The sequence below is a fragment of the Sminthopsis crassicaudata genome, chromosome 1 (assembly GCF_048593235.1).
Source record: "Sminthopsis crassicaudata isolate SCR6 chromosome 1, ASM4859323v1, whole genome shotgun sequence".
Classification (NCBI taxonomy): Eukaryota; Metazoa; Chordata; class Mammalia; order Dasyuromorphia; family Dasyuridae; genus Sminthopsis; species Sminthopsis crassicaudata.
Window position 1 is genome coordinate 389,729,987 of NC_133617.1, and position 27,563 is coordinate 389,757,549.

Below are 27,563 nucleotides of genomic sequence, written 5' to 3' on the forward strand. Positions count from 1 at the left end.
AATTTATTCAGCCATTCTCCAACTGATGGGCATCCACTCAGTTTCCAATTTCTGGCCACCACAAAGAGCTGCCACAAACATTCTTGCACATACAGACCCCTTTCCCTTCTTTAAGATCTCTTTGGGACATAGACCCAATAGAAACACTGCTGGATTAAAGGGTATGCACGGTTTGATAGCCCTTTGGGCATAGTTCCATATTGCTCTTCTAAGTGGTTGGATCAATTCACAACTTCTCCAGCAATGAATTAGCGTCCCAGTTTTCTGTGGGAAAGCTTTAAGACACAACTGAAACTTTAGTACACATCAGAAAATCCATACTAGGAAGAAAACTTGAAAATATTAGGAATAAGACAAAGTTTCCACTCCAGTGGCCTTGCTAGTCACCTCCATTTTGGAATTATGGATCATGATTTGAGTTAACTATACCAGTGATACCAACTCCCCATGCCAATTAAATTAAATATGTTTGTTTCTCTGAAATTTTAAATTTATTAGTCAATGAGGATATTGACCACCTGAAACTCTTCCCACTAACATTTGATATATGTGAAAATGGAAGTCATAGGATCATAGATTTAGAACTAGAAGGTAGACTTGTCCAGAGTTGTACAGGGAAACATAATCTGAAGCCAGATTGTCTGACTAAAGCTGGTGCTCTTTTTAAAAAAATTATTATTATAGCTTTTTATTTACAAGATATATGCATGGGTAATTTTACAACACTGACAATTGCCAAGCTTTTTATTCCAATTTTCCCCCTCCTTCTCCCCACTCCCCTCCCCCAGATGGCAGGTTGACCAATACATGTTACATATGTTAAAGTATAAATTAAATACAATATATGTATACATGTTCAAACAGTTGTTTTGTGGCACAAGAAGAATCGGACTTTGAAATAGTGTACCATTAGCCTCTGAAGGAAATAAAAAAATGCAGGCAGACAAAAATAGAGGGATTGGGAATTCTATGTAGTGGTTCATAGTCATCTCTCAGAGTTCTTTTGCTGGGCATAACTGGTTCAGTTCATTACTGCTCTGATTTGGTTCATCTCGTTGTTGAAAATGGCCATTCAGAATGGTCTATAAGAATTGATCATCATATAGTATTGTTGTTATCGTGTACAATAATCTCCTGGTCCTGTTCATTTCACTCAGCATCAGTTCATGTAAGTCTCTCCAGGCCTTTCTGAAATCATCCTGCTGGTCATTTCTTACAGAACAATAATATTCCATAACATTCATATACCACAATTTATTCAGTCATTCTACAACTAATGAGCACACACTCAGTTTCCAGTTTCTGGCCACCACAAAAAGGGCTGCCACAAACATTCTTGCACATACAGGTCCCTTTCCCTTTAGAATCTCTTTGGGATATAAGCCCAGTAGTAACATTGCTGGATCAAAAGGTATGCAGAGCTTAATAACTCTTAGAGCATAATTCCAATTTGCTCTTCAGAATGGCTGGATGTAATCACAATTCCACCAACAATATATCAGTGTCCCAATTTTCCCACATCCCCTCCAACATTGAGCATTATCTTTCCCTGTCATTCTAGCCAATCTGACAGGTGTGTAGTGGTATCTCAGAGTTGTCTTAATTTGCATTTCTCTAATTAATTATAACTTGGAGCATCTTTTCATATGGCTAGAAATAGTTTCAATTTCTTCGTCTGAGAATTGTTTGTTCATATCCTTTGACCATTTATCAATTGGAGAATGGCTTGATTTCTTATAGAGTCAATTCTCTATATATTTTGGAAATGAGGCCTTTATCAGAACCTTTGACTGTAAAAATATTTTCCCAATTTGTTACTTCCCTTCTAATCTTATCTGCATTAATACTAAAATTTTTCAATTTGATATAATCAAAATTTTCTATTTTGTGATCAATAATGATCTCTCGTTCTTCTTAGGTCATAAATTCCTTCCTTTTCCACAGGTCTGAGAAGTAAACTATACTATGTTCCTCTATTTTATTTATAATCTCATTCTTTATGCCTCGATCATGAACCCATTTTGACCTTATCTTGGTGTACAGTGTTAGGTGTGGGTCAATGCCTAGTTTCTGCCATACTACTTTCCAATTTTCCCAGCAATTTTTATGAAACATTGAGTTCTTATCCCAAAAGCTGGGGTCCTTGGGTTTGTCAAACACTAGATTATTAAAATTATTGACTGTTTGTCCTTTGAACCTAACCTTTTTTTTTTCTTTAAAACTCTTAAGTTTATTTATTTATTTTAAAAATTTTTTTTGAAAATTTTATAATTACAAAATTTTTTTATGACAGTATATATGCATGAGTAATTTTTTTTATAACATTATCCCTTGTATTCATTTTTCAAAATTTTCCCCTCCCTCCCTTTACTCCCTCCCCTAGATGACAGGCAATCCCATACATTTTACATGTGTTACAGTATAACCTAAATACAATATATGTGTGTAAATCCAATTTTCTTGTTGCACGTTAAGTATTAGATTCCGACGGTATAAGTAACCTGGGTAGATAGACAGTAGTGCTAACAATTTACATTCACTTCCCAGTGTTCCTTCTCTGGGTGTAGTTGTTCTTTGGACCTAACATATTCCACTGATCAATTAGTCTGTTTCTTAGCCAATAACAAATGGTTTTAGTAATCGCTGCTTTAGAATATAATTTTAGATCTGGTACAGCTAGGCCACCTTCATTTGATTTTTTTTTTTTTCATTAATTCCCTTGAAATTCTTGACCTTTTGTTTTTCCATATGAACTTTGTTATTATTTTTTCTAGGTCATTAAAATAGTTTTTTGGGAATCTGATTGGTATAGCGCTAAATAAATAGATTAGTTTGGGTAGAATTGTCATTTTTATTATATTTGCTTGACCTATCCAAGAGCACTTAATATTTTTCCAATTGGTTAGATCAGACTTAATTTGTGTGGAAAGTGTTTTGTAGTTTTGCTCATATAGTTTCTGATTTTCCCTTGGCAGATAGATTCCTAAATATTTTATGCTATCAATAGTTACTTTAAATGGAATTTCTCTTTGTATCTCTAACTGTTGGATTTTGTTGGTGATATATAAGAATGCTGATGACTTATGTGGGTTTATTTTGTATCCTGCAACTTTGCTAAAGGTGTGAATTATTTCTAATAGCTTTTTAGTAGAATCCCTGGGGTTCTCTAAGTATACCATCGGCAGTGATAATTTGGTAAACCTAGCACTCTTGATAGTAAACCTTGCTGCTCTTTGCTGTCCTGTGTACCATAAGTTTACAAAAGCCACTTAATACAATAAAACCCCTCAATACATCCCTAGGTCAATCTGGTTCTTCAGAGGTTTTATATTTACATTTATATTTTATGGGTAAGTTTTGACTTGAAATATGTGTCATAACCAGATTCTCTCTTACCTATAGGATAAAATTATGAAGTTTATCAAGATATATGTATATATATATATATATATATATATATATATATATGTTTATCAAGATATATATATATATGTATATATATATATATATATATATATATCATATGATGTAATTTTAGTCACAATTTTTTAATATACTGCTAAAGGAAAGTGGTCAAATCTTAAGTAGATTTTATTTAAATTTGGGACCACAATGATACCAGGACTATTATTTTAAAATAAATTTTTATTTATATCTCTTGTTTCTTACATTATTTATATGGTCTTTATAAATTCTGGAAGTTCTCATCTCACTTTCCATTCATATTAGCAAGTCAGATCCCCAGAGACAGCTATATTACCTCTCAAGAATGTAGGGTTATCCCTGAGGATTTGGGATATCTTTCTTATGCTAGTGGTTAAAATCCCCATTCTCCCCAATTTCAGGCTCTAATGATTATTACCCCAATTTCATTTGATTCACTATCTCCTTGATGGTATTGATAAACAGTTTATATCAATTAGCTCTTAGAAAGGTCTATTTTATTTACTAAAAAGATACATCAAGCATAGAAGCATAAAAACAGCCTTCAAAACTAGGATACATACTCTCCTTGTAATTCCTTGGACTCTGGGGAGAGTAGGATCAAACTTAAAATGGTTGATACACAGTAGTACTTCCAAATACTCTGAAATCCTGAGGGATGGAGTTGCTTGCTAGACTACTCAAGCAGGTCATTCCTCACATTCCTTCCCAAGCTTAGGCTCTGGATGTCTGATGGCCTGCACCAAATGAAAGAAGACAAAAACAGGAGATGTTTCTATCCCTCTCAGAAGCTTGTCTCAGAAACCATGTGTTCCCTGACCAATCTAGATAGGAGGGGAAAGGAAGTAAAGAAGGGCTTATATCTTTACATTAATAGGTAGGAAAGAACAACCATCTCTGTTTAAGCATTTTGTGTTCAATCTCAATTCTAACTGAGCAGCCAACCAAAAGGCTCTCTTCACCATTCATTAAGTGAACAGAAAACAGTCACCAAATATTAACTCATTCATTTGATATCTTCATATATTCTAGAAGTATGTTTACAAAACATATTTGTTTCTAGGACTAGGCCCTCATTGGCTAATCCCTGTATTATATTTCCTACTGTAATGCTCTCTCCACCCTCTCCCCTCTGCCATCTTTCTAATAAAGAATAAAGGAGGAAAAAGTTCAGCAAAATTAACCAACATAGCAAAATTTTTTTTTTCATTATATATAAAAGTCTCCATCCATGAACCCTACCATCTACAAAAAGCAAAGAAAGGTCTCATTTCATATCTCTTCTTTGAAGCTAGGCTTGGTCATTATAACAGATGTATATAGTTTCAATTGTAAGCTTATATTTATATTCTTTCCATTTATATTTTTGTAATCATCCTGGATAATTTTCCTGATTTTGCTTCCTTCATTTTGTATTAGTTTCAATAAGGCTTTCCATATTGTCTGTATTCATATTCCATTGCTCTTCCCCCTCTGATTTTTCCTCAGCCTCTCTTCTTTGAGTTGTACAGTCCTTTTTAAAGTTTTTCAAGTTCTTTGAAGCTTTAGTAGTAATTTCACTGTCTTTTCTTGAATTTTGCTATTCTCTATTACCTATGATCTGGTTCTTCTCTTTTGCTTACTCAGTTTTTGTTTTTGTTTTTTATTGGGTTACTTCTTGACTGTTAACTTGTTGTTAGAGTCAGGCTGTCATCCTGAGGTGAGGAGGATAATGTCTTAGGCTTCGGGTTTTTTGTTTCATTGTTTTGTTAACTGTCTCTTGGAGCTTGACAAGTGCTCCTCTCTGCCCCTAACTGTGATCAGGATTCCCAGCAATGCGATGGTTTCAGATGCTTTTACTTGACTACAAGCTTCAGCTCACTCCTCTATCTTAGAACCAAAATCTCAGACTTCTCTCTTTTGTGAATAACCACAATCCGCAAAACCTCACCCCTTTGTGACTCTGCAGTCCCCAGCATGTAGTAACAGCTCATCCATAGACAGAGCCTGGGACCTCATCTGCCCCATGCACCTGGTCCTTGAGTCCAATGCTATTAAGGCCTGCAATCTTTCCCTGATCTGATTAGTTTTCTGATTCCCACGTTGTCCCTAGGGCAAAAATTCCTGCCATCAGTGCAGCTGCCTCCAGGACTTGTTTGTTGATCCCGTGGTCTCTGCCTGGAAGTGTCAGACCCAACTACTACTGCTGGAGGGTCAGGTCTTTCCTAATGTGCTCCTAAGGTGTCTTAAGCTGGACAGCTGCCTTATCCTGACTTTTAATTCTTTCTGCCACTCTTAATATTCACATTGAGGCATTATTTTAAATTATTTGTGGAGCAAATTGAAGAGCCATTTAATTTCCTGCCTTATTCTACATCTTCAGTTCATTTCCTTTTTACTGGAGATCTACAACTGGACATAGACCTTAAGGAGGTCAAAGATAGAAAGAAAGGCCCAATGGTTACTGAAATGTCAAAAGCAGGATTTTTGAGAATGCTAGTAACAAAGAAAAAAAGTTGATCCCTGTTAATAAGAATTTACTGGACTATTAAATGATGAGTATGAGCAGTTCAAAGAAACTTTGGAAAACATGTATGAATTGATACAGAGGAAGAAACTGAATTAGGAGAACTATTCACAAGACCATAATAATATGAATGAGAGCAATACTATAAGATAGCAGAATTCAGATTAAACATGACTAATCTTGAAATTCTAGGTTACTGATGATGAAATATGTATTTTTTGTTTTTGAGTAAAGAGAAGATGAACTACAGATGCAAAATGTTATATACATTGCTACTTGAAGTTGCTGCTACAATTTATTTGGCTTGTTTTTTATTATACAGTAGGGTCCTTGGAGAGAGAGCTATTGGGAAATTATGATATAAAAAACCAGAATCACAAAACATTCTTTAAAATAAAAGAAAGTACATATACCATGGCTATTATCACTTTCTATGGAAGTTTAATGAATGTAAATCATTCATGGAATGAGAAGTCCAAAAAAATATTTAGAAATCACTTCAGTCAGGAAATGTGATTTCTCTGTCAAGCAAAGATACATGATAGCTAAAGACAACCTACTTATGATTTAACCCATTTATAAAATATTATTAAGGAGTAGTAGAAGAATATGAATGGCATCTCAAACTCTGTGGCAATATCTCAGAAATCTTTATGCCTGTGATAGATGACTTGCCTTCTTGAAGAGTTCCCAGGGTGTAGCTTAGTTATTGAAGAAAATGTGAGTCAAAAAAAGAGAGAGAGAGAGAGAGAGAGAGAGAGAGAGAGAGAGAGAGAGAGAGAGAGAGAGAGAGAGAGAGATAAAGAGAGATAAATTTGAAGAATCATACTGGGAAAGGTAAAGAATAGGAGTGTGGCCTCTGGGAATAGCACTTCAAGCAGTACTATTCTTATGAAATAGATGCTTGTTGATTGATAGCTTGGTCACCAGCATATCAGAATAGATCTTGTAGTCTGAGAGCACAGGAAATAGCAAATGCTAGAAGGGAGTCACAGCAATGCTGAGAATTCAAAATACAAAGCATTAGTGATATAAGTGTGGCTTTAACAAAAATACTATGTAAAATTTAGCACTTGTTGATAAAGATAAAACTAAGGAGAAGAAATTAATAAAAATTCAAAGAAAAGAACTATCAGTTGAAAGAAACCTCACAGGAAAGGAAATTGAGGAAAGAGTCCATGTAAAGCATATAGGTAGTACAAAAATTCTATAAGAAACCTCTCCCACAATGATAATGGAGTAATTCAAAGAATCTTTTGATTGGTTTGGAAGAGAATACAAGGATTAAATGAAAATAAAAAACAAAGATATTAAGTTTCTTAAGAAATCAGCAAAACTAACCAGACTTTAGAACAAAGTACCCATTTCACAGTAGCATATTTCTTAAAAAAAGAACAGTATTGAAACACGTGAAAAAATAGAGGCAAAAAGGAAAAATTAATGGAGCAAAAAAAACTCCAATAATATTAGTATACAGACGAATTCAACAAAATAAGAATATGGAACTTGAAGATAAGATGTAAATACACAGGCCTTGCAGAAAATCTGGATTTCAAACTTAAAGAAATCATATAGAAAAATTGCCCATAAAATATTGGAAGCAGAGAGCAAAGTATCAATACACATACAATACTAAAAGAAAGAAATTCCATGTTCAGCTAACCAAATAACAACTTTGTTAACAAAAAAATAAATAAAATTTCAAGGAAGCAAAGGAAAAAATCCTTTCTATTCTGAAGAGTATAATATAAGGTTATTCCATTTTTACAAGAAATTGGAAGAAATATTGGGACATGATATTCTGAAGAGCAAAAGAGATCTTAAAACATAAAACCTGTAAAGCTGAAGCTAAAATATCAATGAAAATAATTAGGCTTCAATAAAAGGGAAAGATTTAAATTTTTTCTTCAAAAGATACCAGTAGTAGTAGGTAGGGCATATACAGTATTCCAAATGACCAAACAAACAATAAAATATTTCTAGATATTAATGAAAAGCAAAGAAATGAAGTGTTTATTTTCATTTGGCTATACCTAAACAAAGACTTGAATGTGGGGTGGGAGAGTCTGTTGGTTGATCATCTTTAAAATTCAAATATTGCTTGAAATGCCTTGGGAAAGCAAAGGGAACATTAATGGGCTAACAAATCTAAGGAGCAAAAGATGTGGGAAAATTCAGAATAATAGTTGGAAAAAGTTTAGTTAAGTGGCCCAGTCATTGTACCTGTATGAGTCTATGGAAGTCACTTAGTCTCTTTGAACTTCAGTTTCCTCATCTATAAAATGGGGATAACAGTAGTACCTATCTTCAAATGAGATATAAATTTACTATAAGTTCACCATAAGGACAATGTGGGTGTCAGACAGCTGATCAGGGAAAGATTGCAGGGCCCTTGGATGGCACTGTACTTAGGGTCCAGGTGCACTGTCCAGATGAGGGTCTAGAGTCTAGACTGTGGCTGGAGATTAGTAGTGAATATATGGTGATGACTCTGTAGTAACAGAGAGATGAAGTCTTGCTAACTGTGGTCATTCACAAAAGAGCAGAGTCCCAGATTTTGGTTCCAGGATGGAGGATTTAGCTGAAAGTTGTAGTCTCAAATGAGACTAAAGGGAATAAAATAATATAATATAAAAATAAATATTATAAATTTAAAATATTATATAAATTCTAATCATAATTATCATAATATTTTAGGAGGAAAAACTTAACTCCCTCATTATTAATATTATAGGATAATTAAGAGGAACACTTTTAAGTGTAGAAAAAATTGAATGGGTTCCAGGAAATTTGTGGCCAGGGCTTCAGAAGAAAATTACACATGAAGCATTCAGTTTTCCCCCCTGCCCTTAGGATGGAGGGAGAGTAAGGACAGAACATTGGGGATAAATCAATAGAAATAGGAGCAGAAAGGATGTGATCTGACAGCATTGTGAAGGGGTGAAATATAATGAACTCTGCTTTGGGGGATAGGTACTACTGTTATCCCCATTTGTCCCAGTAGTAGTTATCACTAAGGGAGAGAAACTGATTGGGACACTATAACCATATGATTTGGAAAGGATTGAACTGGAAATATAGATTTAAATGAAAGAAACCATGAAAGATAAACAGTGAGGGAGAAGGCAAAGAATAGAATCAAACTGCCCTTGTCCCAGAATACTAACCCAACACACTTCCTATTTATTTATACCTTACTATCTATATCAAGAATTAATATTTCTGGGCATAGATATCTAGAATATCCTAAAAAGGGAAAGGAGTATGAAAGAGATTAGAATAGCATTTAAAAATTAATGTAATTGAATTAAAAGAATGGGCTTTGTACAGGTGGTGGGAAGGACAAGGGGAGATTAGATACTTTCAATCAATTAGAATTTATTAAATATCTTCTGTGTGCCAAGTATTATGGTAAATATAGTCACACCTCATTTTATTGCACTTTACTGTGCTGTTCAGAAGTTGATTTTGATTTGTTTTTTACAAATGAAAATTTGTGGTTTCCTTGCATTGAGCAAGTCTGTCAGCACAATTTTTTTCAATAACATGTGTTCACTTTGTGTCTGTTTCCATTTAAGAGATTCTTGCAATACTTCAGACTTTTTTCATTATTATATGTTGTGATCATCTGTAATCAGAGATCTCTGATGTTTCTATTGTAGTGGGGTACCACGAACTAAACCTATATAAGATAGCATATTTTGTGTTTTAACTGCTTACCAACTGGCAAATTCCTTGTCTCTTGTTTTCTTGAGCCTCCCTATTCCTTGGGACACAGCAGAATTAAAATTCGGCCAATTAATAACCTTACAGTGGCATGTAAGAGTTCAAGTGAAAGGAAGAGTCATACATCTCTCACTTTAAATCATAAGCTAGAAGTGATTAAGCTTAGTGAGGAAGGCATTTTGAAAACTGAGATAGGCTGAAATCTAGGCCACCACCATGATAAGTCAGCAGCCATTAATGTCAAGGCAAGTACTTCTACCAACAAAAACATTACAATTCACAGAAGGCTCAGATGATGCTTAGCATTTTTTAACAGTAAAGTATTTTTTAATTAGGCTCTGTACATTTTAAAAAACATTATATAAAATAATTGTACACTTAATAGAATACAATCTAATGTAAACTTTTATATGTACTGGGAAACCAAAAAATACACAGCTACTTTGTTGCAAAATTCAGTTTATTGTGGTGATGTAGAGCCAAACCTGCCGTATCTCTTAAGTTATACTGGAGATACTGAAAGCTATACTCTCAAGGAGTTCATGGGCTAATGACACACCAGTGATTTGAGCTGAGAAAAAGGACCAAAAAATGAGAGAATCTATAAAACAAACCTTTATTAAGTACCTCCTATAAGCCAAACAGTGTTGTAGACACAGCACACAAGTACAAAGTGACAGTCCCCTCAAGAAGTTATTTTTCTAAAATAATTTTTTAAAAGGTAAAGGAATTTAGAATTGGGCAGATTAGTGGAAAGGAGGAAAGATTATGATCTCAGAAAAGGCACAATAAAGACTGATTAGTAAAAAGAGCTATAACATAAATAAGGGAGGAATAACATGTTCAGAGCCACCACAGTCAGTGAAAAATAATACTAAATGTATATACACCCAAATGACATAAAGGCTAAGTTCTTTTTTTTTTTTTTTTTTAGTCTTTCCCTGGTCCTTTATTAAATATAATTTTTGTTGTATCATTTCATTCATTTATTATTTCTGCCATTCTACATTTGATTGTGAGGTTTTTATGCACTGATACATGAACAATTTTTGTCTAAGTGCCATGTACTTCTTTTTTTTTTTTTTTTTTTTTTTTTTTTTGAATCCCAAAGAATTTATTTATTTATTTATTTATTTATTTTTTTTATTATTATATATATATTTTATAATATTATCCCTTGTATTCATTTTTCCAAATTGCCCCCCCTCCCTCTATTCCCTCCCCCCGACGACAGGCAATACCATACATTTTACATGTGTTACAATATAGTCTAGGTACAATACATGTGTGTGAATATCATTTTCTTGTTGCACAATAAACATTAGAATCCGAAGGTACATGCAACCTGGGCAGACAGATATTAGTGCTAACAATTTACATTCGCTTCCCAGTGTTCCTTCTCTGGGTATAGTTATTTCTGTCCATCATTGATCAACTGGAAGTGAGTTGGCTCTTCTTTATGTTGAAGATTTCCACTTCCATCAGAATACATCCTCATACAGTATTGTTGTTGAAGTATACAGTGATCTTCTGGTTCTGCTCATTTCACTCAGCATCAGTTGACCTAAGTCTCTCCAGGCCTCTCTGTATTCCTCCTGCTGGTCATTTCTTACAGAGCAATAATATTCCATAACCTTCATATACCACAATTTACCCAACCATTCTCCAACTGATGGACATCCATTCATCTTCCAGTTTCTAGCTACAACAAAAAGAGCTGCCACAAACATTTTGGCACATATATGTCTCTTTCCGCTCTTTAGTATTTCTTTGGGATATAATCCCAGTAGTAGCGCTGTTGGGTCAAAGGGTATGCACAGTTTGATAACTTTTTGGGCATAATTCCAGATTGCTCTCCAGAATGGCTGGATTCTTTCACAACTCCACCAGCAATGTATCAGTGTCCCAATTTCCCCACATCCCCTCCAACATTTGTCATTATTTGTTCCTGTCATCTTAGCCAATCTGACAGGTGTGTAGTGGTATCTCAGAGTGGTCTTAATTTGCATTTCTCTGATCAGTAGTGATTTGGAACACTCTTTCATGTGAGTGGATATAGTTTCAATTTCTTCCTCTGAGAATTGTCTGTTCATATCCTTTGACCATTTATCAATTGGAGAATGGTTCGGTTTCTTATAAATTATGGTCAGTTCTCTATATATTTTGGAAATGAGACCTTTGTCAGAACCTTTGTTTTTAAAAATATTTTCCCAATTTGTTACTTCCCTTCTAATCTTGTTTGCATTAGTATTATTTGTACAGAAACTTTTTAGTTTGATGTAATCAAAATCTTCTATTTTGTGATCAATAATGATCTCTAGTTCTCCTCTGGTCATAAATTCCTTCCTCCTCCACAAGTCTGAGAGGTAGATTATCCTCTGTTCCTCTAATCTATTTATTATCTCCCTCTTTATGCCTAAATCATGGACCCATTTTGATCTTATCTTGGTATATGGCGTTAAGTGTGGATCCATATCTAATTTCTGCCATACTAATTTCCAGTTTTCCCAACAGTTTTTTCCGAATAATGAATTTTTATCCCTAATGTTGGAATCTTTGGGTTTGTCAAAGATTAGATTGCTATAGATGTACCCTTTTTTGTCCTTTGTATCTAATCTGTTCCACTGATCTACCGGTCTATTTCTTAGCCAATACCAAATGGTTTTGGTGACTGCTGCTATATAATATAGCTTTAGATCAGGTACACTTAGACCACCTTCCTCTGAGTTTTTTTTCATTAGTTCCCTTGCAATTCTTGACCTTTTATTCTTCCATATGAATTTTGTTGTTATTTTTTCTAGGTCATTAAAATAGTGTCTTGGGAGTCTGATTGGTATAGCACTAAATAAATAGATTAGTTTGGGGAGTATTGTCATCTTTATTATATTCGCTCGGCCTATCCAAGAGCACTGAATGTCTTTCCAATTATTTAAATCTGATTTTATTTTTGTGGCAAGTGTTTTGTAATTTTTCTCATATAATTCCTGACTTTTCTTTGGTAGATGGATTCCCAAATATTTTATACTCTCAACATTTGTTTGGAATGGAATTTCTCTTTGTATCTCTTGCTGTTGCATTTTGTTAGTGATATATAAAAATGCCGAGGATTTATGTGGATTTATTTTGTATCCTGCCACTTTGCTGAAATTTTGAATTATTTCTAGTAGCTTTTTAGCAGAGTCTTTGGGGTTCTCTAAGTATACCATCATGTCATCTGCAGAAAGTGATAGTTTAATTTCCTCATTTCCTACTCTAATTCCTTGAATCTCTTTCTCGGCTCTTATTGCCGAGGCTAGCGTTTCTAGTACTATATTGAATAGTAATGGTGATAGTGGGCAACCTTGTTTCACTCCTGATCTTACTGGGAAAGGTTGCAGTTTATTTCTATTGCATATTATGCTTACTGACGGTCTTAAATATATACTCCTGATTATTCTAAGGAATAATCCATTTATTCCTATACTCTCAAGAGTTTTTAGTAGGAATGGATGTTGGATTTTATCAAATGCTTTTTCTGCATCTATTGAGATGATCATATGGTTCTTATTAATTTGATTATTAATATGGTCAATTATATTAATAGTTTTCCTAATATTAAACCAGCCCTGCATTCCTGGAATAAATCCTACTTGATCATAGTGTATTATCTTGGAGATGATTTTCTGAAGTCTTTTTGCTAATATCTTATTTAAGATTTTAGCATCAATATTCATTAAGGAGATTGGTCTATAATTTTCTTTCTCAGTTTTCGATCTACCAGGTTTAGGTATCAGTACCATGTCTGTGTCATAAAAGGAATTTGGTAGGACTCCTTCATCCCCTATTTTTTCAAATAATTTATATAACATTGGGGCTAATTGTTCTTTAAATGTTTGGTAGAATTCACATGTGAATCCATCTGGCCCTGGGGATTTTTTCCTGGGGAGTTGATTAATAGCTTGTTCTATTTCTTTTTCTGAAATGGGACTATTTAAGCAATTTATCTCCTCCTCTGTTAATCTAGGGAGCCTATATTTTTGGAGGAAGTCATCCATTTCACTTAAGTTATCAAATTTATTGGCATAAAGTTGGGCAAAGTAACTCCTTATTATTTCTCTAATTTCCTCTTCATTGGTGGAAAGATCCCCCTTTTCATTTGTAAGACTATCAATTTGATTTTCCTCTTTCTTTTTTTTGATCAAATTTACCAAAGGTTTATCTATTTTATTGGCTTTTTCATAAAACCAACTCTTGGTTTTATTTATTAATTCAATAGTTTTTTTACTTTCAATTTTATTGATTTCTCCTTTTAATTTTTGTATTTCGAGTTTAATTTTTGGTTGGGGGTTTACAATTTGGTCTTTTTCTAGCCTTTTAAGTTGTAAGCCCAATTCGTTAATCTTCTCTTTCTCAATTTTCTTCAAATAAGCCTCTAAAGATATAAAATTTCCCCTTATTACTGCTTTAGCTGCATCCCAAAGATTTTGATATGATGTCTCATCATTATCATTATCTTGGGTGAAATTATTAATTGTTTCTATAATTTGCTCTTTCACCCAGTCATTCTTTAAGATGAGATTATTCAGTTTCCAATTACTTTTTGGTCTATTTACCCCTAACTTTTTACTGAATGTAGCTTTTATTGCATTGTGATCTGAGAAGAAGGCATTTATTATTTCTGCCTTCCTACATTTAATTTTGAGATCTTTATGTCCTAGTATATGGTCAATTTTTGTATAGGATCCATGAACTGCTGAGAAGAAAGTATATTCCTTCCTATTGCCATTCAGTTTTCTCCAAAGGTCTATCATACCTAGTTTTTCTAATGTTCTATTTACTTTTTTAATTTCTTTCTTGTTTGTTTTGTGGTTTGATTTGTCTAAATCTGAGAGTGCAAGGTTGAGATCTCCCACTATTATAGTTTTACTGTCTATTTCTTCTTGCAGTTCTCCTAACTTTTCCTTTAGAAAGTTAGATGCTATACCACTTGGTGCATATATGTTTAGTATTGATATGGCTTCATTATTTATGCTACCTTTCAGCAGGATATAGTTTCCTTCCTTATCTTTTTTAACAAGATCTACTTCTGCTTTTGCTTGATCTGAGATAAGGATAGCTACCCCTGCTTTTTTGGCTTTACCTGAAGCGTAATAGGCTCTGTTCCAACCTTTTACCTTTACTCTGTATGTATCTCCCTGCTTTAAATGTGTTTCCTGTAGGCAACATATTGTAGGGTTCTGCTTTTTGATCCAATCTACTATCCGTCTCCGTTTGATGGGATCGTTCATCCCATTTACATTTACAGTTAAAATTACTAATTCTGTATTTCCTGCCATCGTATTATCCCCAGCTTATGCTTTTTTCCCTTGACCCCCCTGATCCCCCTCCCCGATATTTAATTTACAGACCCCCCTTGTGCCGCACAACCCTCCCTCTTTTTTTTTTGGATCCCTCCCCCCTCCCTCCAAGTCCCTTCACTTATTCTCCTTTTCCTTTTCCCTTTTCCTCTCTCCCCTTTTAATGAGGTGAGAGAAAATTCTCTGAAAAACAAATATGTTAATTATTTACTCTTTGAGCCTCTTCTGATGAGAGTAAGATTCACACAATGATTCTCCCCCTCACTAAGTTCCCTCAGATATGGTGTATTTTCTATGTCTCTTCCTGGGATGTAGTTTCCCTCTTTTTATCACTCCTTCCCCTTTTTCTGAACCGACCTCCTTCCCTTTACTACACCCCCCTTTTTTTCTTTTATATCAGTAAAATCAAATTATCCTTGAGTATTTTTTATATACCCACAACAGAGTTACAGTTCTCAAGGGTTCTGTGTACCTTTTTCTGTTTCTCTTCAGTCTTGTGGATGTAGATCAAATTTTTTGTTTAAGTCTGGTTTTTTTCTTAGAAACATATAGAATTCCTCTGTTTCATTGAATGACCATCTTCTTCCATGGAAAAAGATGCTAAACTTAGCTGGGTAGTTCATTCTTGGTTGCAGTCCTTGATCTTTTGCCTTTCGGAATATCAGGTTCCAGGCCCTTCTATCTTTTAATGTGGAGGCAGCCAGATCTTGGGTGACCCTTATTGTGGCACCTTGGTATTTAAATTGTTTTTTTCTAGCTGCTTGCAGGATTTTCTCCTTTGTGTGGTAATTCTGCAGCTTAGCCACAATATTCCGTGGTGTTCTTTTTTTAGGGTTTATTTCAGAAGGAGTTCGATGAATTCTTTCCACATCTACTTTCCCTTCTGTTTCTATTATCTCTGGACAGTTCTCTTTGATAATTTCCTGTAAAATAGAATCTAGGCTCTTTTTTTGGTCATAGTTTTCGGGAAGTCCAATAATCCGCAGATTATCTCTCCTAGATCTATTTTCCAGGTCTATAGATTTTCCCAGTAAGTATTTGACGTTGTTCTCCAGCTTCTCATTTTTTTTGTTTTGTTTGACTGATTCTTGGGTTCTCTGTGAATCATTCATTTCTATTTGTTCCATCCTGACTTTTAAGGAGTTATTTTCTTCTTTCACAGTTTTTAGTTCTTTTTGTAAATGCCCAATTTCGTTTTTAAATGAGTTATTTTGCTCTATTGAATTTTTTTCCATTTCCCTAATTTTTTTTTTTTTGAGAATTATTTTCTTTTTCCAATTCAGAAATTCTATTTTCTTGAGACTTTTTTATCTTTTCCAATTCAGAAATCCTACTTTCCTGTGTTTTTTTAACCTTTTCTAATTCACTAATTTTGTTTCCCTGCATCTCCTGTGAATTCTTTATTTTTTCCAACTCCAATTTCAGGACATTGTTATTCTCTATCATAACTTCTCTTTCCTTTCCCCATTTTTCTTCGATCTCCCTCAATTTTTTAAGAGCTTCTTCTAGCAGAGAGTTATGTGATGGGGGACAGGAATCGTTCCCCTTTAGGTTGTTATCTTCTGAATCTTTGCTGTTAACTTCCTCGGGGTTGGATACCCGCTCTTTCTCTGTATAGAAGGAATCTATAGTTTTTCTAGCTTTTTTGCTCATACTTAAAAAAATCTTTTGGGGTCTGTCCCTGGGGTAGGAAATTATTTACTTCTTTACCAGCTTCCTCCCAGACGGGATGGATGCAGCGGCTCCTGAGCCTGAGGTAAGAGAGAGCTCTGGGAGAGAGTTCCACACCCCCTCCCTGGAAGTGCCCCAGAGGTGATTAGCACTGCTGTGCTTCGAGGGCGTAGAATAGTGAAGACAGCAGGAAGCCCAGTCTATGTGTCCGGGTGGGGAGTGGATGTCTGCAGCAGGTGACGTGAGAAGCCCCTGCGCTCAAACTGGAAGTGTCTGCCAGAAACCGTGGTCCCTAGTTCAAAGGTTCCGCTTCTCTGGGACTTCCTGGAGCTGAGTTCCACTCCCTCCAGCTAAGCTAGGCAGTGTGTGTTGCCTTGGGCCGTATCCACCCCCTTGTCAGTCTCTTAACTATTCTCAGGAGGTAGCTGAGGCCACGCCCCCTGGTGCCGAGTCACCCCCAGGGTCCGGGGAAAATCTAATCTGAGTTTTAAAATATTTTGGCTTTCTCTTCTGAACTGCTAAATAATTAGCAGAGAAGAGCTAACAGCCTGTGCCAGATTCCTTTACCTCAGTGGCTTCTCTGATCCCAGAGCCCCTCCCAGCGCAATGGGCGCAGTGTGCCCCTACCCCACCGTCTGTGCTGGTCTTTCTTATTCCTCCCCTGAGAACTGACCTTTCCTGTTGAAACTCCAGATTCTCTTCAGCTGGTAAGTCATGCTTCCAGTCCTTGTGGTATCTATCAGTCCTGAGCTAATTTTGAGACTTAATTTATCTAATTGGTTGTGAGGGAGTGAGGACGTTCACTGAGTCGTGTGTTTCTTCTCCGCCATCTTCAAGGCTAAGTTCTTAAAAGGCATACTAGATGAATTGCCAAAAGACATTGGTTAATAGAAGAGTAGGAAACTTTAATATTTTCCTAATAGAGGTGAAAGAATACAAAAGAAAGATACGGACAATATAGATGAGTCAGTGGTGGGAAAGAAATATTTAATAATAATAGTAAAAGCTAAAATTTATATAGAATCTATGTACCAGGTCCTATATTAAGTACTTTACAATTATTATTTCATTTAATCCTCAAAATAACCTTGGGAGAGAAGTACTATTATTGTCTCTATTTTACAGGTGAGGAATCTGAGGCACAGAGATTAAATGACTTGCTCAGAGTCACTTAGCTAGCAAGTATCTAAGACCATTTAAACTTGGGTCTTCCCAACTTCAGTCCCAGTATTCTATCTGCTGGTTCTTGGTCACTTTTAGATGGGAATTTTAAAAGAGTTTATATTTCTCAACAGTTTTTCGTAAAATCATGCTTTAGGGCACAAAAGAATTTACAACAAATGTAAAAAGAAAGATATAATAAACATATCTCTTCTAGACCATAAGGCAATGAGATAGTAGTGAACAAATAAAATATGAGCAGAAGTTATAGCCCTCAGGGAAGACTGATTACATTCTGAATACTGAATACAAACAAATTATAAAAAGAAGTTATGCAAAAGATAACAAATCTGAGAATTTCTGTTACCTTTAAGACAAAATATAACACTTCTGTTTGGCATTAAAAGGCCCTTACAGTCTGGCTCTAATCAACTTTTTCCAGACTCATGGCACTCTCTTTCTATGGTTCCTGGTCCAGTCAAACTAACCTTTTTGCTGTTCCTCAAACACAGAATTCCTTATTTCATTTAATGCTTTTGTACTGGCTCTTTCGATGCCTGAAATATACTCCCACATCATTTCAGTTTCTTGAACTCCCTAATCTCCTTAAAAATTCAACTTAAATGTCATCTTTTGCATGAGATTTTTCTTGATCTCCCAAACTATGAGTACCCCAATCCAATTACCTTGTATTTATTTATATGTATTTTGCATATACTAATATGTATATATGTTGTGTTCTTTGCTAGAATATAAACACCTTGAATACCATCAATACTGTTTTGTTTTTGCCTTTGCATTTCCAACTTTAACAGTGTGCCTGTCAAATGGTAGGTGATAGTAAACATACAAGACTTTATGGGACACAGTTAAAACAATAGAATCTCCAGAAGGTAATTTAGAAAAAGAGAGGTGTAATTCAAAAAGACTAGATATTTTTTGTGATTAACAAACTAACACCCCTGAAATAAATACAAAGGAAAACATTGAAAAATTAAAAATTTGAGAAAAGCTAAAAGCTATTTTTTAAAATTTTTTATTTTATTTTATAATTATAACATTTTTTGACAGTACATATGCATGGGTAATTTTTTACAACATTATCCCTTGCACTTACTTCTATTCAGATTTTTTCCCTTCCTCCCCCAACCCCCTCCCCCAGATGGCAAGCAGTCTTATATATGTTAAATATATTACAGTATAATTTAGATACAATATATGTGTGTAGAACCGAATTTTTTGTTGCACAGGAAGAATTGGATTCAGAAGGTAAAAATAACAGTTTACATTCATTTCCCAGTGTTCCTTTTCTGGATGTAGCTGGTTCTGTCCATCATTAATCAATTGGAATTGGATTAGCTCTTCTCTATGTTGAAGAAATCCACTTCCATCAGCATACATCCTCGTATAGTATCATTGTTGAAGTGTATAATGATCTTCTGGTTCTGCTTGTTTCACTCAGCATCAGTTGATGTAAATCTCTCCAAGCCTCTCTGTATTTCTCCTGTTGGTCATTTCTTAGAGAACAATAATATTCCATAACATTCATATACCATAGTTTACCCAACCATTCTCCAATTGATGGACATCCATTCATCTTCCAGCTTCTAGCCACTATGAAAAGGGCTGCCACAAACATTTTGGCACATACAGGAAGGACCCTTTCCCTTCTCTAGTAGTTCCTTGGGGTATAAGCCCAGTAGTAGTATGGCTGGGTCAAAGGGTATGCACATTTTGATAACTTTTTGGGCATAATTCCAGATTGCTCTCCAGAATGGTTGGATTCTTTCACAACTCCACCAACAATGCATCAGTGTCCCAGTTTTCCCACAGCCCCTCCAACATTCATCGTTATTTGTTCCTGTCATCTTAGCCAATCTGACAGGTGTGTAATGATACCTCAGAGTTGTCTTAATTTGCATTTCTCTGATCAATAGTGATTTGGAACACTCTTTCATATGAGTGGAAATAGTTTTAATTTCATCATCTGAAAATTGTCTGTTCATATCCTTTGACCATTTATCAATTGGAGAATGGCTTGATTTCTTATAAATTAAAGTCAATTCTCTGTATATTTTGGAGATGAGGCCTTTATCAGAACCTTTAACTGTAAAAATTAAAAGCTATATTTGGAAAGACTCTCCAAACTAATTACCATTATCTATCATGATCAAGAAAAGGAGAGGAAAATCAAATTACTAAGTTAAAAAACAAGATAAAAATCACAAAAAAAAAGAAAAGAAATTTTAAAAATTATGAAATCTACTACACATAAGAAAAACTAAGAATTCAAATGAAGAAAAACTAAGAATTCAAATGAAATCATTGAGCATCTTACAAAAATTGCAAATATTCAAACTAAAAAGACAAGGAATCTAAATCTTTAAACAAACCAATATGAGAAGCGGGGAAGGGGGGAAGCCAAAATGGGAAATATAACCCAGGGAAAGATGGATATACAAGTGGAATCTATAAAACATTTAAAGAATAGTTAATACCTATGCTGTAAAAATTATTATCAGAAATGGACAAGGGCATTCTTCTTTACTCTTTTTTTTTTTTTTTTTTTTTTTTAATATAGTCCCAATTACCAAGCCAGGGAAAGATAAAATACAGAAAGAAAATTACAAACCATCCTTATTAATGATACTTTTTCTTTTTTTTTTCTTTATTAAAGTTTTTTATTTTTCTAAACATATATGTGGACAATTATTCCACATTAGACCTTGCAAAATCTTTTGTTGTCCCCTTCCCCCATGCCCTCCCCTAGATAGCAAATAGTTCAATATATATTAAACATAATAGAAATATATGTTAAATCCAATATATGCATACATATTTATATAATTATCTTGCCACACAAGAAAAATCCAGTCAAACTAGTTAAAAAAGAGAGAGAGAAGCAAAATAAAATGCAAGCAAACAACAAAAAGAGTGAAAATGCTATGTGTGGTCCACACTCAGTTCCCACAGGGCCTCTCTCTGGATGTAGATGGTTCTCTTCATTATTAAATAGTTGGAACTGATTTGAATCATCTCATTGTTGTAGAGAATCAATGTCCATCAGAATTGATCATAATATAATCTTGTTGTTGCCATGTACAATGATCTCCTGGTTCTGTTCATTTCACTTAGCATCAGTTTGTATAAGTCTCTCTAGGCCTTTCTAAAATCATCCTGCTGATTGTTTTTTATACAACAATAATATTCCATAACATTCATATATTATAACTTATTTAGCCATTCCCCAACTAATGGGCATCCATTCCATTTCCAGTTTCTTTCCATTAACAAAAAGGGGTGCTACAAACATTTTTGTGTATATAGGTCCCTTTTCCTCCTTTAAGATTTCTTTGGGATATAAGCCCACTTACTAATGTTATTGATGTAGAAATTTTAAATTCTTAACTATAGAAAAGCATCCAGAAAATATTGTACTATAAAGAAGTTGGATTCATATTAAGGAATGCAAGCATGGTTCAATTTTAAGCAAATAATTTGCATATTTAATCATATAAAATATAACATAATTCTCATGATTATTTCAATAGATGTACAAAAAAAACTTGAAAAAAGTATAACATTTATAATATAACCCTTCCAAAAACATAGGCATTAAAGGACTCTTTTATTTCCTACGATCAAAATTAAATATTTTATACATATATATATTTTAATCAAGAGCTAACATTAATTGCAATATACAAACATTACCAGCATGTATGAAATTACACATAGGAAATATAAAATTTATATTAGCTCAAATTGTTCCTTTCTGTTGGGACAAATTCACTTTTATAAAACAAATATTACAACAGAACTGACTACAGAAAAACATACTCATTAATTTATTGGTGTGATTTATAAGGGAATTGAGAGTTTTCATTATGAGGAGGAAATATGAACATTGGGAACATGAATTGTGATTATTTTCTTTTTTTCAAAAGTTTTTTATTTTCAAAATATATGCATAGATAGTTTTCAACATTAACCCTTGCAAAATCTTGTGTTCCAAATTTTTTTCTCCTTCTCTTCCCTCACCCTCTTCCTTAGATGACAGGTAATCCAATATATGTCAAACATACAGTTCTCTTATATATATTTCCACAATAATCATGTTGTACAAGAAAAATCAAATCAAAAAGCAAAAAAAGAAAATAAAATATAAGCAAATACCGAAAAAAGTGAAAACACTATTTTGTGATCCACACTCAGTCTCCACAGTCTGCTCTCTCCATCACAAGACTATTGGAATTGGACTGAATCATCTCATTGTTGACCAGAGCCACATCCATCGGAATTGATCATTGTATAGTCTTATTGTTGCCATGTACAACTTTCTTCTGGTTCTATTCGTTTCACTCAGCATCAGTTCATGTAAGTCTTTCCAGGACTCTCTGAAATCATCCTGCTGGTCATTTCTTACAGAACAATAATATTATATAACATTCATATACTATAACTTATTCAACTATTCTCTAACTGATGGGCATCCACTCATTTTCCAGTTTCTTTTCAATACTAAAAGGGCTGCCACAAACATTTTTGCACATGTAGGTCCCTTTCCCTCCTTTAAGATCTCTTTGGGATATAAGCCCAGTTGTAACACTGCTGGATCAAAGGGTATGCACAGTTTGATAGCCCTTTGGTGTAAAGGGCTAGAACTGAGCAATGCACTTGGATAATGAAGCACGTGAGACTAATTGCCAATTGGACGGTTCCCTATTAACTTGTTTAAGGTTGACCCTCCCCAGCTGTTCTGTGCTGACTTGATTGGTGAGACAAAGAGAGGGAAGTGACTTGTGTGGGAGGAGTAAGAGAAACTTGGGTGGTGGAACTCACGCTCACTTGCACTCGTGACCTGGCGTTGGAGGTGACGGTAAAGATCTAGAATAAAGACATTTAGTGATCCTGACTCCTGCTGATTTCTGGAAAGATAGAGTTCCAGCACTTTGGGCCCATATTGCTCTCCAGAATGGTTGGATCAGTTTGTGATTACTTTCTTTTGCATTACTCTTAAATGCTAACCAGAGAAGAAGGAAAGAAGAAAAAATAAAGTATAATCATCAGTATCAAGAAGACAAAATGATCCATATTTGCAGAAAATATACAACTTTACTTAAAGGGGTAGCTAAAGAATAGAATAGTGGATCAGTGGAACACATTAGATTCATAAGACACAATAGTCAATGACTATAGTAATCTAGTGTTTGATAAACCCAAAGATTCCAGCTTCTGGGATAAGAATTCACTATTTGACAAAAATTGCTGGAAAATGGAAATTTGTATTGAAATACAATAGTAATTGTATGGAAGATTGAAAAATATTATGGCAGAAACTAGGCATTGAACAAGAAATGGGTTCATGATTTAGACATAAAGGGTAATACTATAAGCAAATTAGGAGAACAAGGGATAGTTTACATGTCAGGTCTGTGGAGAAGGAAGGAATTTGTGGCCAAAGAGGAGTTAGAGAGCATTATGAAATGGAAAATGGATAATTTTGGTAATTAAATCAAAAAGGTTTTGTACAAACAAAACTAATGCAGCCAAGATTAGAAGGGAAGCAAAAACATGGGTGGGAATTTTTATATCCAAAGCCTCATTTCTAATTGACTCAAATTTATAAGAATGCAAGCCATTTTCCAGTTGATAAATGGTCAAAGGATATAAACAATTTTCAGACAAAGGAATTAAAGCCATTTCTAGTCATATGAAAAAATGCTCAGAAACACTATTGATCAGAGAAATACCACTATACACCTCTAAGATTGGCTAAGATGACAGGAAAAAATAATGAAAAATATTGGCAGGGATGTGGGAAAACTGGGACATTTAATACGTTGTTGGTGGAGTTCTGAACTGATCCAGCCATTATGGAGAGCAATTTGTAACTCTGCCCAAAGGGCTATCACACTGTACATACCCTTTGATCCAGCAGTATCCCAAAGAGATCTTAAAAAAAGAGAAATAACTCATATGTGCAAAAATGTTTGTAGCAGCTCTTTTTGTAGTGGCAAGAAACTGGAAACTGAGTGGATCAATTCTTATGGAAGTGGCTTTTTTCAACACCAAGGTGATTCAGACCAGTTCCAATGATCTTGTGATGGAGAGAGCCATCTGCACCCAGAGAGAACTGTGGGGACTGAGTATGAATCACAGCATAGCATTTCTAACTTTTTTGCTGTTGTTTGATTGCATTCTTTTTCCTTTCTCATTTTTTTCCCTTTATTATCTGATTTTTCTTGTGCAGCAAGATAATTGTGGAAATGCTTGGAGGAGTGGCACATGTTTGGCCTATATTGGATTGCTTGCTATCTGGAGGAGGGGGTTGGGAGGAGGGAAGGGAGAGAAGTTTGGGGTACAGGGTTTTGTAGGGATAAATGTTGAAGATATCTTTGTATGTGTTTTAAAAATAAAAAAGCTATTATTATTACAAAACAATAAAAGGATAGCCAAGTAGTGCAGTGGACAGAGTGCCAGGCCTAGAGTTAGGAAGATCTGAGTTCAAATATAACCTTTGTTACTTATTAGTTGTGTCACTCTAAGTAAGTCACTTAACCTTATTTGTCTCTGGTTTGCTCTTCTGTAAAATAACAAGAAGAAAATAGAACTCCACTATCTTAGCCAAGAAAAACCCAAGTGCAGTCACAAATAGTCAAATGTGACTAAAAAGCAAGGGCAATACTTAGAAAACTCCAATAGTCAGCTAAGAAACTGAGATGATTTAGTAACTTTATTAAAGTAGCAGGATACAGAATAAATCCACAAAATTATCAGCATCTCTTTATAGTACTAATAAATACCAGGAAAAAAGGGAAGTTGCTTTTAAAATGCATGAAACATGAGTTAACTTGCCAAGATACATTCAAGATTTATTTAAATATAAGAAATACTCATTGAAAAAGAGTTAAGAAGACTCCAGCAATCAGAGACACATTCACAACCCTTGAACTGGTATATGCCCAACTAATAAAAATAATAGTGGCTAAATTATCTTTTATATCTAGTGCTATATCAATTAAACTATATAAAGGAATATTTTTCAGAATGAGATGAAATACAAAAACTTGTTTGGAAAAATAAAAGTCCTGGAATCTCAAAGGAAATAATGAAGTAAAAGTAAGAATAATATCTCAAACTGTATCAAACAATGTAATCATAAGAACTTTTGGGTACTAGTTAATAAAAGAGAGAGAAAAATATGTCAATGAAAAGATTCAATATGAAAAAAATAATCTGAAACAATAAGTCAGTGTTTGGCAAGCCTGAAATAAATTGTTGGAAGGACTAACTCCCCATTTGACAAGACTACTGGGAAAATGAAAAAGTAGTTTGACAGAAATTAAATTTAGATGAAAATCTTATGCCATATACTATAATAATTTCAGTGTTGTTATTGTCCCTATCCAACTCTTTGTCACCTCATTTGGACCACAAAGATACTGGTTTGCCATTTTCTTTCCCAGCTTATTTTATAGATGAGGAAATTGAGACAAATAGGGTTAAATGACATGCTCAGGATCACATAGCTGGTAAGTGTCTGAGACCAGATTTGAATGTGGGTCTTCCTGACTCCAAGTCCAGTATTCTATTCACTGTGCCATCTAGCTACCCCAGCAAGTTTAATAATTGACTATAACTTTAATAAAAAAGGTTATGCCATCAAAAAAATTAAAGAGAATATGATTTCAGAGTTTTTGTTAATTGGTAAAGTAAACCCTTAATAAAAAAATAAATCAAAAGATAAAATAGATAATTTTCACTGTATATTTTAAAAGATTTTACAAGAATGAAGTTAACAGTTACAGGATTAGAAGGGAAATAGTACGGAAATGAAATATTTGTATTAGATATCACTAAAATTTGTTTTAAAGCCAAAATATATGGGGAATTGACACAAACATATGATATTAGGACTCATTTCCTAGTAGTTGTCAAAGAATATGAATAAAGCTTTTATTATCCACTCCCTACAAATTTTGGGATGTTTTATATTTAATGGTTCTCCTATGCTTAAAAAATTATCAAACTGTGGATATCCTTTGACCCAGCAGTGTTCCTACTGAGCTTATATTCCAAAGAGATCTTAAAGAAAGGAAAGGGACCCACATGTGCAAAAATATTTATGGTAGCCCTTTTTGTAGTGGCAAGAAACTGGAAACTGAATGGATGCCCGTCAATTGGAGAATGGCTGAATAAGTTATGGTATATGAATGTTATGGAAGATTATTGTTCTGTAAGAAATGACCAACAGGATGATTCAGAGAGGCCTGGAGAGACTTAGATGAACTGATGCTGAGTGAAGTGAGCAGAGCCAGATCATTAAACATGGCAACATCGATAATATACGATGATCAATTCTGATGGATATGGCTCTCTTCAACAGTGAGATGATTCAAACCAGTTCCAATTGTTCAGTAAAGAAGAGAACCAGCTATACCCAGAGAGAAAACTATGGGAAATGAGTGTGGACCACAACATAGCATCTCCACTCCTGTTATTGTCCGCTTGCATTTTTGTTTTCTTTCTCAGGTTATTTTGACCTTCTTTCTAAATCCGATTTTTCTTATGTACAGCAAGATAACCATATAAATATGTATACATATGTAGTATTTAACATATACTTTGACATTTAACATGTATTAGACTACCTGCCATCTAGGGGAAGGGGTGGGTGGAAGGAGGGGAAAAGTTGGAACAGAAGGTTTTGAGTTGTCAATGCAGAAAAATTACCCATGCATATATATCTTGTAAATTAAAAGCAAAAATAAAAAAGAACATTGATAAAAATATAAATTATAACAACAACAAAAGATTTAATGATTCTCACTTTTCCAAAGAAGAGAGAATTAAGTTTTCTTATCCTTAGGAACTGCATGGTCATTATAATCACACTATATTCAGTTTTCTTTTTGAGTAGCCTCTTTTCAGAAGAAAACAGTACTGGAAGATTTGTATGAAGATAGGTTCACTAAAGCATTATTAATGATCTATGAAATAGTTAAACTATTCTAGATTCCAGTGTGGAATTATGCTAAAAAAAATCCATGCAGGTCATTCATTCACATACATACTTTTCTTTTTTGTAGTAGAGAAGTAGGGAATTATTAGAATATTGTACAAATTACACTGCTATATCAGATATTTGCTTAATTATTTTTGTTTCAAAGAAAAGTAATATTGAGGATTTGTAAGAAATGATTATGATGTAGAAACAAAGCATCAATTTTTTTTAAAAGAAGTTATTACAAAGAACTCAAAATAAAATAGAAGTCTATAATTTAGGGAAAGAATGACTAAATTGTGATTTGTTGTTGAGTGGTTTCATTTGTGTCCAATTCTGTGACCCCATTTGGGGTTTTTCTTGATAAAGATACTGGTTTGACATTTTCTTCTTTAATTCATTTTATAGATGAGAAATGGAGGCTAACAGGGTTTTAAGTAACTTTCCCAGAATCACACTGAAATAAATTGTGGCACATCAGTATAAAAGAATGTCCCATTGTAAGAAATAATAAGCATGAAGAAAGGAAATATGGATAGGAATATATGAATTGACACATGATGAAATAAGTGAAACTAGAAAAATATAATGGCAGTTACTATAACAATGTAAATGAAAAGAATAAAAAAGGCGAAACTTAGCAAAGCAGTTGTAATGATCAATTGAGAAAATATACCTCTTACCTTTCTTTATAGAGATGTGAAATGTTGCA

General features: G+C 34.1%; 1 protein-coding gene across 2 annotated transcripts in view; it reads left to right on the forward strand.

Moving 5' to 3' along the window:
• Positions 1-27,563, forward strand: part of IFT140 (intraflagellar transport 140) — a 209,010-nt gene that overhangs the window by 13,895 nt on the left and 167,552 nt on the right. The window lies entirely within an intron of this gene.